Below are 16,585 nucleotides of genomic sequence, written 5' to 3'. Positions count from 1 at the left end.
TTGTTACAAATTATTGAAAATGTATTTCATTTTCAGTTTGAGTTCATAACTAAATTGTAGACTAAAACCATTGTTTGTGGCACTTTGTGTAAGTTACACATGAGACATACAGTATGTTCCATATCAATGTTGTAGTCATTCTCCTATTTCAAAGTACACTTTAGGAAATTGTTAAATTACACATGCTAAACGTGTTACATTTGCTGTGAAAAATGTATTACAGTATCAATCAAGAGGTTTTAATACATTACTGGTCAAATTTCTCTGGAGTTTTTGTGTTGTTGATCAGATTCATTGGATTTTGTCTTGTGTTTATTTTTAAATTATTAGCTTTTAATGATTACGTGCAACACCTGAGAAAACAAAGGTTCTTCTCTTCCTACAAGTGTGGTGACTGTGGCTCAGGAGGTAGAGCAGGCCGCCCACTAATTGTTTGAAACGTGTGATTCCAATCCTCCACATGGTGCAGTGTCCTTGGACGTTACACTGAAAACTAAACAGACCTTGCACCAGGCCACTGACGACTAAGAGTAAGGTTGAATGGGGGAATGAGGCAAATTATCAAGGTCACAAACATGACATAAATTAAGCAAATTGTGTTATTAAGCCATTCAGACATTTCAGTTTTTATTTGTCTTAGTTTTTAGACATCTGTCTCTTTGATTTCCGCCTCCAACCAATTATGGGAAGTTAAAGGTAATTGTATGTGCGTTGCTCAAAGCAGTGCATTTGTTTTTATTTCCTATCATTGCCTGTCCTCCTCTGCGTATTTTGCAGACACAGCTGAAATCATTTGTATTTAGAACTTTCTGGAACTAAAAGTCCATTATGTTTGGCAGCGTGCTCTATGTAAACAAAATGTCTATCTTTGTGATAAATGTAGCATGTGTAAGGGACCTGGCTATTTGAATCTGAGTAGAAATGTTTTGTGAAAGCATTTACATGCAAGGTATGATGCAAAATAACAAAACCATTGATGTACTGTGTAACATATATTTAAATGACGTCAACAAACACACTTGGATACACTCTCCACTATACACCAATCCCTGGATCTCCTGCTCCATCGCAAAGCTCCCAGCCTTTCAACAGATCAATCATAGATCACAGCTAATGTCTCCCGTTACAGCACCCTGCGATTGCCCTGTTATTATCCCACTAATTATGACTATCATCATTATTATCATTTCTCTATTACAGTTCATTACTCCAGACCCATAAGAGGATGGTACAATGGTCTTAGTAGCATTCATTCCATTTATCGAGTCTTGTTGCATGCTGTTTTCTCTTCTGAGTGTTAACGAGGCTCACAGGCCACTCCAACGGTCAAAATCTGACCAATTAGGCTTTAAATGTTCATCTTACAGTACAATAACATAAATAATGGGTATAAAGCAGAGGGAAGTACTGTTGCTCTCAAGCAAAGTGATGGCTCCTGAGAAAGACTATAGATCATGGCCTCCTGTTTGTGGCTATCATTGATCGAATTGCTAATCTAGCGAAAAGAAACGGAAACAACGTCAATGCTTGCTTTTGTACGTGAGCTTTACGAAAAGCCTGAGGAAAAATATTTTCACAAAAAGGAAGATTGTCTCAGCCCTATTTTATAAAGCCTTCTTTTATCATTCATTCCAATGAGCACATGTTCCTTTCATACAGGCAGATTGGTATGAATACCTTTGCCAACACACAATTAGAGACCATAGCTAAACAACAATCTGCTACCGAATCTGTTATTTTGAGAAAACCGATTTATGCCTTCTTCTATTCAAAAAGTGGTTCAGTTGACAGCTCACAATTCTATCTACACTGCACATTTACACGGGGGGATTTACCCATGGGGGGACTTCTGTCATCCTTAAAAAGTCACACGCACGTTTTTTTACTCCAGTTCTTTTTTTTATCAACTATTAACATTATAACTACAAGGCATTTATTTTCAAAAGCAAAGAAGTAACACACTTTAAGGCCCATCCTTTGGGCAACATCGCAGATCAAAATTGAGCACAGTTGATGTTTACTCGAGAGGTGTCTCAGCGGCGTGTTTCAACAAACCCACCCTTATGCAAACAACCTGAGGCAATCTCCACACACTTCCTCACTAGAAAGCACAAATAGAGTGCGCTGCCTACACTCAAACACAAGCAGATGGATGGCTTACTAGATAGCCACACTGTCCCATCTCTGAGGGTGTAGAAATTAGAATAAACGTGTACCCTAAATAGATTCTGTCTCTCACAGTCATCAACCTGAGTCAGCGGCTGAGTCATAACTGCTTTGTCGAATGCCAGATGCACAAGCTGTACCAATGTGATTAAACATGGAGAGACCATCGCATCATGCTGCTGCTGGAAGAACGCCATTTATCTCCGGAAGTGTCAAGTTTTCATGAATCAAGACAAATGCAATTAAGCTTTGATTGACAACCATGTATTAAAGGAAATACTGCAATAAGCTTGGAAATAGTTTCATAAGCCAAAGGGTCGTACACTTTTCCTGCTCCTAGAGGAACACGTTTACATTAATATCATCTTAATATATGCAAAAAGTGCAATCGTAAATAATATGTTTATATGCGTGATGCAACTCAGTGATCTCTATGACGTCTTATTTCTATCTAGATCACAACATAAACATACAAAATATCATCATTTAAAATGTTATTGGGAATCAACATTACTCACAGGACCCAATTATAAAAGTATGAAATGCAGTGAAGAGCTGAACACTGTTTGGTATGAGCGAAATATAATTAATATTTGAATACACATAATCATAGATGAAAAAAATCATTAATGATGAAAAACATTTAATTGAATACTATATCCAACAGGAGGGATTGTATTATAACCCTCATAATGGCTGGAATGTATCCAAATGTGTCACTTACGCACCAAACCAGGTTTGTTTATGTGTGTCATTCATTTGTGACAGGAAATGTTGTAATTGGTGTTTATGAATTATACTACTGCAGTCTTTATTCTGCATTAATGTGTGCATGATATTTTATTAAAATATTAAGAATCTAATCAATATATAATCATTATTATTTGTTCATTAAGTCAGTTTTATTTTATGTGTGGTTGCGGTTGTTGCTTTTGTGAAGCATCTCAAAGAATCCTTTAAATCACGCAGTTCATAATCGCGAGTGTCTCTTTCTTTCAGCACACAGAATCTGTGCTTAATCAATTAAATAAATGAATGACCTATTACATGCAAATTAGAAAACCTTCAAGACTTATTTAAAAGAATCGTTCTGTTCCGTGCACACAAATAGTTACACGTGCCCATTAGTGTGCACATATTGTACAACAGCATGTCAACCAGTTAATTAACAGTTATTTACTACTTTGAACAAACAATAAACAAAACTGTTCTATAACTTTCATAAACGCCTGCAATATGTTTCTGTAAAATGTGATTTAAAACTGCTTTGTCTTTTTTCTTTTATATCGTAGTATAATCCTAATCTAATTTATCCAGTCTTATGCTCATTTTCCCCCAAATCCTACCATTAAAAACCTTCCACAATCATCTCACGCCTGCTGTTCCAGTTCACTATTTGTCAGGACCCGTAGGGACTCGTAGGGAATTGCAGCGACCGCTTAGAGCGCTTTATATCACAGGCCAGCATTCAGGGTCTCTGGTTCCCAGTGTTCTTAACTCACTCGGTTGTGATGACTGTTTGTGCAAATTACAGGCTACTGTAATTGAAGAGGACACAAATGAACTGGGACTCTGCCAGAAACAGAGTCATGTGGCTGAAGCACTCTGGCTGCTGATGCAGGCTGACCAGTCTTATATTCATCATGGTAATATAACAATGACAGGTTTCTGCTGTGGGAACGCATTGGCAAAGAGAGCAAGGAGGACAGAGTCAGACTAAAAAAGAGAAAGAGCAAGTCAGAGTGTGATAGTGGCAAATTGCGCCATGCCAAACACATTAACATATCCATCTGGTGTCTCATTCTTCGTCCACTCCAACTCACCGCGTTGGCCCCTGTTGCCCCCATCACAGGGCATGAATGGGCCCTTCCAGGACAAGGTCATGTTGTTGGCGTGTGTTATGAATCTGCCACCTGAACCTAAAGGTGCCCGTGGGGGCCTGGCGCACCGGCATGCTGGCAGGGTGGCAGAAATGACTCTGTAGTGGAAAACTGACAGGAAGCAAGGCTGTAACGCACAATCTGGGTCACACACACACACACACAAAATGACACCTTTATGTGTTCATGGCTTTAGTTTTCTCTCCTCTTAACCCGTCTCACTCTGTTTGTTGTCTCTCCATTACAGTACTGTCAAGATATACACTTAGCAACAACAATCTCATGTGTTTTTATTGGTAATACAGAGTGTCACTGTGTGAAGCACTCCCTGTCGTCTCATAGCCAGAATCTATGTGAGTCAGAGATGACTAAGTGTGCAACACTGTGCAATGTGGCCCGTAACTTAAATCTATGGGACAGAAAGAGGGAAGCACACCGACAGATGGCATGACCGGAGTACAAATAGACATTCAGTGGAAATATTGCAGTATTGAAACATGGATAATAGCTAAAACAGAGAAGTCAAATATATTTAATATGATTTATTGAGTTAAACCTTTGAACCGTATTGCTCAACTGAGTCCAAGCTGTATAGTGTTTCATCCTTATAATAGAGAGCGAAAATCAAGCCTTATCTAAAATTAAAATCATATCGGTAGAAAATTCAGGCCAAGCGCTACCTTCAAACAGATGCTTTGTAATATATCTCTTAATTTATCACACTGACCAAATTATAGAATATCTTTTCAACCCTAGGAACTGAGTCTGGAAGTTTTATTTATCGCAGGATGAAAAATCCACAGCAAAGTCTCAGTTTAGGTAACTACACGCATGGAATTGAGTTCGCATTGTCATGAAAAACAAGTCTTTACCATTGTATTGAGACTGAGGGAAATGCGTTTAGCTACAAATGTCTGCTGGATGGCACACTGTTCCTTCTCTGTTGCCCTCCATCAACTTTGAATGTGCTGCATCTCTTTTGTGATATGAAAGTGAAAATGACCCTTGCAGATTTTTGAGGCAGAGACTTTAATGAACTGGGACAGAGACGGTGAAATAAAAGAGTGAGTTGCTGTAACATGCCCTTTCAAAACCGCTGTTTAGTCTTTCATTTTGACCTATCAATATGAGAAGATTCGATTAACAAGGAGAAAGATGGATGTGTTCTGCTGAGTGTTTGTATTTCTTTGCCCTCCCCATATGTCTACCTGCTCCTTTTTTTGCTGTGTCCTTTCCTTGTTTGGACTTAAATGTGTTACACTGCACATCCTACACTTCTCCCAACCTCACCTAAACCCCTTTATGACCCCATTTGAACACAGATGTTGATGATATGCTGTCATCCCCCTGCCACCCTCCATACCTTATTCATCGTACATACTATAACTGCACACTTCCATTGGGAAAAACTAGGGCAAGGAAAGTGAGGCTTAGGCTTACGTTAGGCCTTAAAGGGTGTTTGGTTAGTTCTGCTTTTACTCAAAAAATGTAAACATTAAAACACTAACATTTTTATTTAACTGCTCATCTTTAAGTCAGCCGAAAAACCTTTGAATCCGTATGTCCATAAAGCACAAAGAAAGTTTGGTGGCACTATGTCCCATCATCCCCCTCTTTGTAAAGTGAAGTCGTCTAATGAGCATTTTAATTCCCTTGAAGCCAAATGTCATTTAATGTACTATAATAAACATCTGGGGAAGTACTGAGGTTATATTTATACTGTACACATTTAAGTTTCAGCTGACGTGTGTGTCTTTTAAATTCAAGTAAAGGGACCAGTATCTTCTATGTGGATTATAATAGGGGCACGCTATGAATTCCTTCAGATGTTTGGATATACATTGTGATTCAGGCAAATATGAAAGCTACATTTGACATAACATTCTCATCAAAAGCAGCTTTAGACCAATCTGCTTCTTTCGCAATTGCTCTCCCATTGTTCTTTATTCCTCCCTCTTCCTGGGTGTTTCTCCCCCTCCCTCCTTCAGTGGGGGATGAGGTCAAAGGGTAGCCATCATACATTCATTCATAAGAGCCAGCTGGATGAAGGGCTTCAGAAATATTACCGTAGCTTGACACTTCAGGCGAGACGACTCTGGATATTTTCATTGTCTGTTGCCTCAGGTTTTGTTATTGTTCATCTCTCTTCAAGAAAACTATTGTTTATTTTAACAATATTACTCAAACAAGACATTTGAATTTGTAATGTTACAGTGAGTAAATGGTATCTTTTGACGTTGACAATGCATCAGTCCATAAAGGATGTGCCTAAAGTACCTACCAGAATTGCTATAATATGTATTTTACTGGCAAAATAATTGTTAGAGGTTTGGATACTGTACTTTTCAGAACCAAGATATTGGATAATGGGGAATCTTTGTAAATTGTTAATGAGCTTTGTTCTTTGTTGCTCCCTCATTCCTTCCAATTTGAAATGTTTTATAGGCTATTTCAAATTAGCACAACTACAGATCCAGCAACATTAAATCACTTTCATGCACCGAATGTGGATTCAGTTTTGACTTGATTATTCAACTGGAAGCAGTAGATGTGAATTCTGTGACAGCAGGATTGTTAACTTTCAGGAAAAAAAAAAAATTCAACAGCCAAGTGGGGTCATTCCCTGCTCAGCTGCCACAGTGACAGATACAGGAAAGAGGTTGAATCCCATTTAAAGTGATGGCTGCTTGACAGCTCTTCAGCAAAAACACAACTACCCTCTGCCTCTTCCTCAGTATCATATCCTCATCTCCCACATACTGTAGAATACTACTGTCATGAAGTAAAACAACCTCTCAAGCCCGTCATGTGATCTGATATGCTTTCACAAATCATTTCTCTGTTGGCCTCGACCATTGCTGGATCGCAGCAGCATCCATTCCCTCAGTCTTACGTGATCTCCAAACTATGATCTATTACCGTCTGTATTATTGGCAATTTAAGCTAAATTCTCCTCTGTGGGGAATTCTCTTAGAAAAATAAGAGTGGGCATTAAACAGTTATCACAAAAAGATTTTTTGTTTTTCTAGATGATCTTGTTTCAAGCCTTTTTGCTGCCAAACTTTCCCTTTCTGAATCGTCTTTCAGAGGGATCTGTCGGTGAACCTGACCTGACTGCAAAAAATTGCAAAGAGAGCAAAAGATTTCCACACACGCAACCTTTTTTCTACAAGGAACAAAAAACATGCCTCTGCATATGGACAGGGTTATAATAGAAGCATTATTCCCATTATGTTTTCTCTGTGTGATGATTTCAAATAACAAAATGCCAAACTTCAGATAATACTTTTTGTCTTGATAGAAAAAAACATCACTTACAGTAAAACATTTACAGTCATTTTGAGTTTTACATTTCAGAGCTCCGAAATGCAACATTGAGAGATAATTTACCCTGCATCTTAAACATGTTTTGCTTGTAGAATTAACACCAAACACTGGTTTCCTCAACCTTTAAGGAATAATTAATCAATTTTATGTGCATATACTGTAGAAACTCAGCCTATTTGCTTGATTATAACTGTGTATATATCTTCTATCAGAGCACAGGTCAAATAATTGATATAGTTGGCCACTGGGTGTGAAAGACCTTGACTTGACTTCAACTGGCATTTGAATTGCTTCTCTAACCCCTTTTATTAATGCTGAACCAGAGATGGAAACAATAGCGAGAGAAGAGAGAGACTTAATTCTACAAGACGATTCAGGCCAGCTTGCTGCCTCCGAGGCATCCATGAATGCTTTACGCACAATTGAAGATAGTCTATGCTCGCTAACGTGTGTGAGTGTTTGTGTTTCCGTGTGTGTGTGAGTGTCAGCGTGCATGCATGTGTGTGTTTGTGGAGTTATTCTACACACATCACTTGCTTGAATTGAAGCCAAATGTTTTTTAACAGCCTGTCATATTTGCATACAGATTTTCTAGGTATGAAAATAGCACAGAATACAGTAGCGTGTGATGAACTCAGAATACAAGAAAAATACTTCCTTTTCGAGGTCATTTCTAGCAAATATTTCATTTCTAACACTCTGAGATTGTTGTGTCAGGGGCTACAGATGATTTGACTACAGACAAAAGTAATATGTTCAAGCACAATAGATCAAGCATTAATGCCAAAACACAATGCAACACAGTTTCAGTTTTCTTTTATGGAATCTCCATATTTTGATGCTCCCCTTTTATCAGTATGCTTATTCTGCTATCATTTATTATAGGTAATGATTGCAGACTGTGCCTCTTGGATTACATTAATAAGTGTTTGTGTGTGTGTGTGTGTGTGTGTGTGTGTGTGTGTGTGTGTGTGTGTGTGTGTGTGTGTGTGTGTGTGTGTGTGTGTGTGTGTGTGTTTGTGTCAGAGGGACGAACCCTCCTCTCTGCTGTAGGTACGGCATGGAGTTATGCATAAAGCATTCATCAGAGAGAATAAATGTATATAGACAAGGGTTCCCCTTGCACACTGCTAACACAGTCTGAGCAGAGACAAATTGTTCATATTCGAGCTGCCCCCTAATGTGATTTTCTAAATTCATTCTGACATGGGAGCTCAAAATGAAATGAAAGCCTACCGCTTTCATCAGCATTGTGTTATCAACCCCCCCCAAACACACACACACACACACACACACACACACACACACACACACACACACACACACACACACACACACACACACACACACCTCGCCCCTTCTCCTCCACACTGGTCCAATCTGTTACACCTCATTCCTTAAACAGTGATTCACCTTCTCTTGTGCCCACTGGGATCTTTTTATATCCAAACCATACATTAAACATTCACTACGTCAACCAGATGCTGTAGCGCTGTTAAGAACCAATAAAACTGCACTCACAATATGATAAAACAAAAAGACAGTCACCAAACATCCACTGCCCTCCAGAAATACTGGCATCACTGTTCAAATGAGCCAAAAAGGCTGAACTATAAAAGAGATAATCAGCACGGATGAGTCATGCACTCATGCTTCTGACTATTCGGTGCTCAGAATATAATACTCTCATTTACAGAAATTACGATTTTGCACAGTCTGGTACCCCGCATTTGAAAGAAGATGTACAGTACCCCACAACAACTGACATCCTTTAGGTAAAAAGCCAATGAAATTGAATTTCACTTTGATTTAGTGGAGCTTTTTTAATTAAGGTTGTTATATTATTGCATTTTGCTTAGAGACCAGCGTTAATTACAAATGTGCTTCCATAAAAGATGTAAATTCTAGGAAGTCTTTTTTCGAAAAATATGGTAGCTGCTAAATGTTTTCATCTTAATGGATTCTAAATAATGAACACAAATGTAAACGATATCAAAAAGTGTTTTAGTCTGATATGAAACCAATAACATAATGTGGCACCTAAATAATTGTGGATAATAGCATATACCAAAAGTGCAATTTAAGGGTAATAAAGTAATTAATTATATGTGTTGGCATCCTGTGAGATCTGAATGAATTCGTCTCGTGTCACATCGTCGTTCCGACCCCAACACGGGAGGCGGATCACCTAACACGCACAGTCACTGAAGAAAGAGAACACACAAGAGGTTTATAGGGCCTCTGTAGGATGTTCAATCTCATTAGAAGTGTTTCCTCATGAATAACATTGAATAAGGATGAATCACTTGATTATAGATTCCTGTGTGTGTGCTGCCTGTGTGTGTTGACAGCTTCTTCTGTGTGTGTGTGTGTGTGTGTGTGTGTGTGTGTGTGTGTGTGTGTGTGTGTGTGTGTGTGTGTGTGTGTGTGTGTGTGTGTGTGTGTGTGTGTGTGTGTGTTTGTTTTGGGTTGTGTGTGTGTGTGTGTGTGTGTGTGTGTGTGTGTGTGTGTGTGTGTGTGTGTGTGTCGCCAGAATAAACAACAGTGGGAAGTGCCAGTCAGTGAAAAATAGGCGCCACCTCCCCTCGCTCTTCTCCTATTGATTTAATCTCCAGCCCTTTGCCACCACCAACCCCCCAAATCTGTCTTCACAAAACTGTCAGAGGACATTCCTGTCCACTCGGGTTTCGTTCGCATGACTCTTTGAAATAAACATAAATAACCATGACGGGAGGTTAGAATATCTTCCGGGAGAACCATAATTCTCCTGACTGGTGAGAGAGCATTGTGCCTGCAAACCTGTAGCACTGCGTAGGCCCTTTTCACCTCCATTTCTTTTTTTTAAAATGGGATTTCCTTCACTACAATGTACTGAAGAAGGACATTGCTTGTATTACTTTTGCAAATGTTCAGTAAATCCGGCAGAAATCAGGCATATCTACACACACTGCAGAAGCCTATCTGATGGAGTTATTTTTGAAGGTTATATGGAAGCAGAAAATTTTCGTTTGACTCATGCAGTTCAAAAATACAAATGTGTGAACTTTGGTTTCTTCGATCTTGCACAAACACATGACAAAGGACACTTGTTTGTCACTGTGAAAACGTAGAACATTCTTGTATAAAGGTGTTTATAATAAACTGGTAACCATTGTTACAAATGTTCTTTAAGGAGTTGACATTTCTGCTCCTAGCATTGGGATTGTTTTCTTGGTTTCCTTTCCTACGTATGTAAAATCTTTATGTGAAGGGTTTAGGGCATGGGCCTGGGCCTGATCCCTGCTGATTGGAAAGCAGCTTGTGTCTGGAGGTGTGATCATAACACAGTCTCTCTGAAGCCCTTGGATTTTCTGGCTGGTAAATACAGCTTCACAACTGGCATTTCCCTGGCTGTCGTATCCAGGTTTGCTGCAATTACACACGTATAGCATTGAGTTGTGCTCATCACGTCCACATGGGAGGGCAGTAAATGTGAGCAACCGAGTAGAAAAAGAAAAAAGTTTGTTTCTCATGCACGTCTGCAGCCACTTCCCACCCTGCACACTTCCATCACCTCCCCCTCTCAATCTCATTGTGCTGGCAAATTCAAATTCACGGGCTGCCAAGCCATCCATTCTCCCTCCTCTGCTTAATTGTCTCGAAAATTGAGGAGATTACCGGGTGCGATTTATATACAAATAAGAATTTGTCAGAAACCTGGCAGTGTATACCATGACGAGCACACACACACACACACAGACTTTGATGATCTGGAAGCTTTAGGCAATGACCGCTATAGGATGCCTCAGGTCCAGAACATTATCCTTGTTAACCCTTTTTGTATGTGCTGGATAAAACACCAGAGAGAAGGAACATCACACGTCATCACTCCTACTTTTATTCTACCTAAAGATCAAGAAAAAGGATTCATTGCAGCATAACCAACATCATTGTTACTGTTGGATAAGGTTATGTAGACCTGCTTAAAAAGTATTGCCATGTCAGCTGACAAGGTCATTTGTTGATTTATATGTGAATATTTGCTACATTTAGATTGTGATTGAGAAAGATGGGATTAGACCTCTCTTTTTAGTAGCAGCAGTAACATCGGACTTGTCTAGCTGTATATTTATCACCTAATGTTTTGGCAATGAACACCCACTCATTGTTGTGTTACAGTTGAAATATATTTTTATTAGACACTTAGATAAAGCTGCCAGGAGTTCATAAATCTAGTACGAGTTAACATATTTTCAAGTTGGCAACAGCTGAGCTAACATTTAGCTCATGAGAGCTTATTGAGCTTGGGGCCATGTGATAGAATTCCTAGAGGCAAACATGAACAGCAGTTAATGATCATCATACTGAACGCTATCAGAGAGACCAGGTTTCCTGATCCCATAATCACAGGTGGCACTCTTTGTTAAGAGCTTTGTGTGGTCTGGCATGATGTGATTTATTAACATAATTTCTCTATATGCAACTGTTTGGTTGGTTTTAAACTAATACACGGACATCCAGTGGATGGAAAAGTACAAACCAATCCTCACCTTTAATAAGCTTCTTCACTGATGCTCATCTCTGATTCTTATCAATGTCCCGGCATGAACTGAAGATCTGATGAAACTGCCAAATTTATCCTGCTGTCAGTAAAATCATTCAGTTGTCTGTGGCGTACTGTATGATAATGTTGGTCCACCCATCCATCCAATCAGACAAGCATCTCATACACGTCAGGTTGAATAATGTTGTGAAATGAAATGACAATTCACACTGATTATCAGGCTAGAAAGTATCAGACATCTTGAACGTACCCTGACTAAACCTCATTCTCTTAGGGAGGCCAGTCCACAACATTCAGCAAACAATCAAACTGTTAGACTCATTGTTGGGGATTGGACAAAAAGGCGTAGGTTTCACATTGAGATGCAAACTCTGCATTGTTTAAAAAGGATTGGTGTCTACTCTAGGCACTTGCGTGATTGCGTGTGTGTGTCACAGAATTGTTATGCATTTAGGATTTGAAATGTATTACGTCTGAACTCTCTTTGTCATTTCCTTTGTTTTACCCATACCAGCTTAAAGTCGATTATCTTTTTTCTGTTATTTTTTCAACTTCTTTCAACCCCCCCTACACATACACACTCATGAACACATACACACACACAGGTGTATCTACATGTGAGTTGTATGTCTGCAGGTATGTGTGGGTTTGTGTCTAATGTGCAGGTGTGCGCAGAGACCACATGTTCTCCCCTGGGAAGGAGCCAAATGAGGCACTGTGATTATAGCCTTACCGATGTAATCTCACCTCTTAGACTGTCGCCACTCAACCCCACCTATCCCCTCTCCTCCTCCATCCACTCCTCCTTTCATTCCGGCACACTCCAGCTAAATCCAATTTGTTATATTTTCAAATAAGGCCTTGTTTTTCTGAGCCCTCGCCACTTGAAACAAAGTGGCTTCTATTATTGCTTCGCCAATTTGAAAGTTTTCCTCCCCTCGCTCCCTCCTCTTACTTTTCCTTCAGTTCCCATTGTTCTTCCTCTTCAGGTCCACTCTCGCTGTGATGCACAGTAGGCAGTGAAGACTCTAGATGTAGCACAAGAGGCAGCAACTCAAAAGCTGTTTCACAACTACTGAGCTGCTATTTTGTAGCTTGATGACACAATTGGAATTTTATGACAGACTGAACATTTCCATCTGCTTTTGTGGCAATCTTAATTTTTGGAGGCTGGGACAGAGACTTGTGATTGATGCTGAAAAATAGAATGTGTTCTTAATAAGTAACTACTTATTTGGTTTAAACATTTCCCAATAAAATATCAGTAATAACTATTCAAATATATATTTATTTTGCAACTGTGTTTGCTGTCTCAATTTGAAGTCAATTTTGTACACGTAAAGTGGATTTTGAGGGTGATCTACTCTCTGAAAACTGAATAATCATCTGAGCACAATTAGGCGCGTTCACACCAAGTACATTTCCCACAAAGGTTCATGAGAACTGTTTAGTTCTCATGAACTAAGTACAGATCGCGTTCACACCGGAAATTAGTTCCTGGGGGTGGATTAGGCAAATGAAGCCGCTGACGTCACTTCTTCTTCTTCTGCTTTGGGTTTACTGGCAGGCCGCAAACAACTTCACGGCGTATACTGCCGCCCAAAATCCCCGGCCGGAAGTCCCCGGAGTTGGGGACTGGCTTCAGTAGAAGCTGCTGGGACTCCCAGCAGCTTCTACTGAAGCCTTCTGAGTAAATGGCCAGAACGCCGACGCCTCCTCATCTCCACCGCTCCCATGTTTTATTTTGTGTTGTCATAAGTTAGTCTCTCTGCGTTTCTGCGCTGGGCTAATGCTAATGCTAATAATACAATGCGAGGATAATGCAATGCGAGGATAATAAAATGGCGGCTTCACAAAAGTTTTTGGGAGTTTGACGTGGCGTGGTTTGCATTCCGCCCAGCCAATCAGACACAGGAACCTTTTTCTCCCACGAAAGTCCCTGCTCTCTAGCAGGGAATGAAAAAGGGGTAAAAAAGGTTCTCTAGAACTAATTTAGTTCCTGGGACTTTTTGGTGTGAACGCAACTAAATTGTAGTTCTCAGGAACCTTTGTGGGAAAAGTACTTGGTGTAATCGCGCCTATTGTAATGCCAGATCAAATCTCTTGACCAATTTTTGAGGCAGATAATCATGATAAATTAAGTATATACCTGTAAAAGACCAGAGAGGTTGTCTCTTATTTATTTTATAAATATATTGAATTAAATGTTTTACTACAACATGCCTCTCTCCTATGGTTTTTAATTGAAATTGAAAAACTGCCCTCCGGGTTGATGTTTATGGATGCTGCTATTGTTGCTTTGCCAAACATTTGGCAAAAGAAGGCTTTTCCACAGTCTTCTTGTTTGATTGATTTCAATTATTGCTATAAAAATAACAACATGGTGGTAATGAAATGACACAAATAATTAAATTAATTCTAATCTGATGATGATGATGATGATGATGAAGACAGATGGTGATGTTGAACAGCCGTCAGACTTTCATATGAGCATGCCTCATCTCATGCCTGCAGTGAGGTGCATGGTCTTGATTGAAAGTAATCGGTGTGTGTGTGTGTGTGTGTGTGTGTGTGTGTGTGTGTGTGTGTGTGTGTGTGTGTGTGTGTGTGTGTGTGTGTGTGTGTGTGTGTGTGTGTGTGTGTGTGTGTGTGTGTGTGTGTGTGTGTGTGTGTGTGTGTGTGTGTGTTGCAGGGGATGATGTACCTGGAGGAGCGTAGGTTGGTCCACAGGGATCTGGCAGCCCGAAACGTCTTGGTCAAATCTCCCAACCACATCAAAATCACCGACTTTGGCCTGGCTCGCCTCCTGGATGTTAATGAGAAGGAATATAACGCCGATGGAGGAAAGGTGATAAATGTTTTTTAAGTATTGTAATATATTTATAAAGGTGGTGCAATTGCAAGCAAAGTCAATGGATAAAAAAAGCTAGTAAATATCAACAAAAATGTGTTTTCCTCTTATCCCTATTCTCTATAAATTGTCTTCATGAAAATACAAAAATTAGAGGAAACAAAAAGAAAGACTACAGTGCAAAAATGTTCGAGGCTTGGTATTGGTAAGTATGTTGCTAGCTAGCTTTAAGCTAACGTCTGTACAGTTGGTACATTGCTGTTTGGACCTAACACCAATGTCCAGCTGTTTAATACGTGCAAATGACACACTGTCTGAAAGGAACACATATCTGGATGTTGGCAACCTCACAGTGACACATGGCTACAGAAAGTCACTGCTCTAGGCCAATCATTTGAAAATAAAAACCTTTTTAACAGACTTTGTTTTTTGTAAGGATTAAAGGACAATAGAGACACAACCTGTTCATCAGTGAGCACAGCTACAGTAGCTGCTGGTTGTTTCCTTATTTTGAATAAACAGATATCAGAATAGCATTGACTTTTCCTTTAAGCAAGAAGGCAATTATGAAATGCAATGTGTCTCTTTAACTTTTTGAATGATTTCCGTTTCAGGAAAAGTGGCAATAGTCTAGCAGTAGGCCTGTTGCTCACGTCATCAAACCCTGCTTTACTCTAGGACTTTGATATTTCTGTTTTGTCATTTGAGCCTGTTATGAATGACCTTGTTATCTTTTTTATTGTCTGTAGTTTGTTTTGTTTGGTTTGAAATGCTTGACGAGATACAATATTATTGAATTACTATTTTAGACCATATAATTGATGGTTGTAAATACAGCAACAGGCAACAACATTACATTTGGTTTTATCTCCTAAGGGAGGAACTTTGCCGATCACAAAAGACAGTTTTAGTGGAGTCAGTGAGACACATTTCTGCTCTATTGGACCGTTTTATTTACTTTTGGGGAATCGAATCTCAGAACGGTATTAACGTAATACGTCCTTGGAGCTCTCTGTACTTCGGCTGCCAGCCTCTTTTAATCTTTGTTCACCCTTTTTTTCCTCCTTTGTATTTTGTTTTTAAACCATTGTTTCGCAGGAAAGCCTATTTCATCCCTCATTCTTTTGTGTGTAACGGTTTGTCTCAATGTTGAGCATTCTAATATTATCCCCTGCACTGAGAGAAAGACAGACACACTTTAACCTTCGACACCCCCCTCCCCTCAACCTCCATCACTGCACACAATAGAAGTGGCCTTCTAATCTAATTGAGTCAAGCTGCTTTGCAGACTGCCAATACAGCTGGAGTTTGTGTGCATGTGTGTGTGTTTGTCTTCTCTTTCATCAAACTATTTTCCACTTTTTTCTCTTTGCAGTTTGTTCTACCTAAAAGTATTGTTTGTTGTCAAAACGTATTTAGTTGGTTTACTTATCATGAGATTGAAAAACTAACATGCTTTTTTTTACGTGGCAGATGCCCATCAAATGGATGGCCCTGGAGTGTATCCATTACAGGAAGTTTACTCATCAGAGTGACGTTTGGAGTTACGGTAGGCATTAAACATTACCTTCTGGGTACCTGGATGATGTAGAAAACCATGAGAGCCTCAAAAATGTTATATGTAAAACAGACCTATTTTATAGCTATATGCAAAGTGACTTTCAATTTGTGTGTTCAATCTCTATGGGAGCAAGACTTTGCTGTGTGTGCATGCCCTCTAAACAAATTAGTAACATAATGTTAAGTGCTGACGAACAAGCCTTAAAGGGCAGTCAAAAGCTAGATACTCAAAGAAATTATCCAGCTTTGTGAGAATAA

This window comes from Notothenia coriiceps, unplaced genomic scaffold (assembly GCF_000735185.1).
Source record: "Notothenia coriiceps isolate Sejong01 unplaced genomic scaffold, NC01 NC01_scaffold00035350, whole genome shotgun sequence".
Classification (NCBI taxonomy): domain Eukaryota; kingdom Metazoa; phylum Chordata; class Actinopteri; order Perciformes; family Nototheniidae; genus Notothenia; species Notothenia coriiceps.
This window is presented reverse-complemented; position numbering follows the sequence as displayed.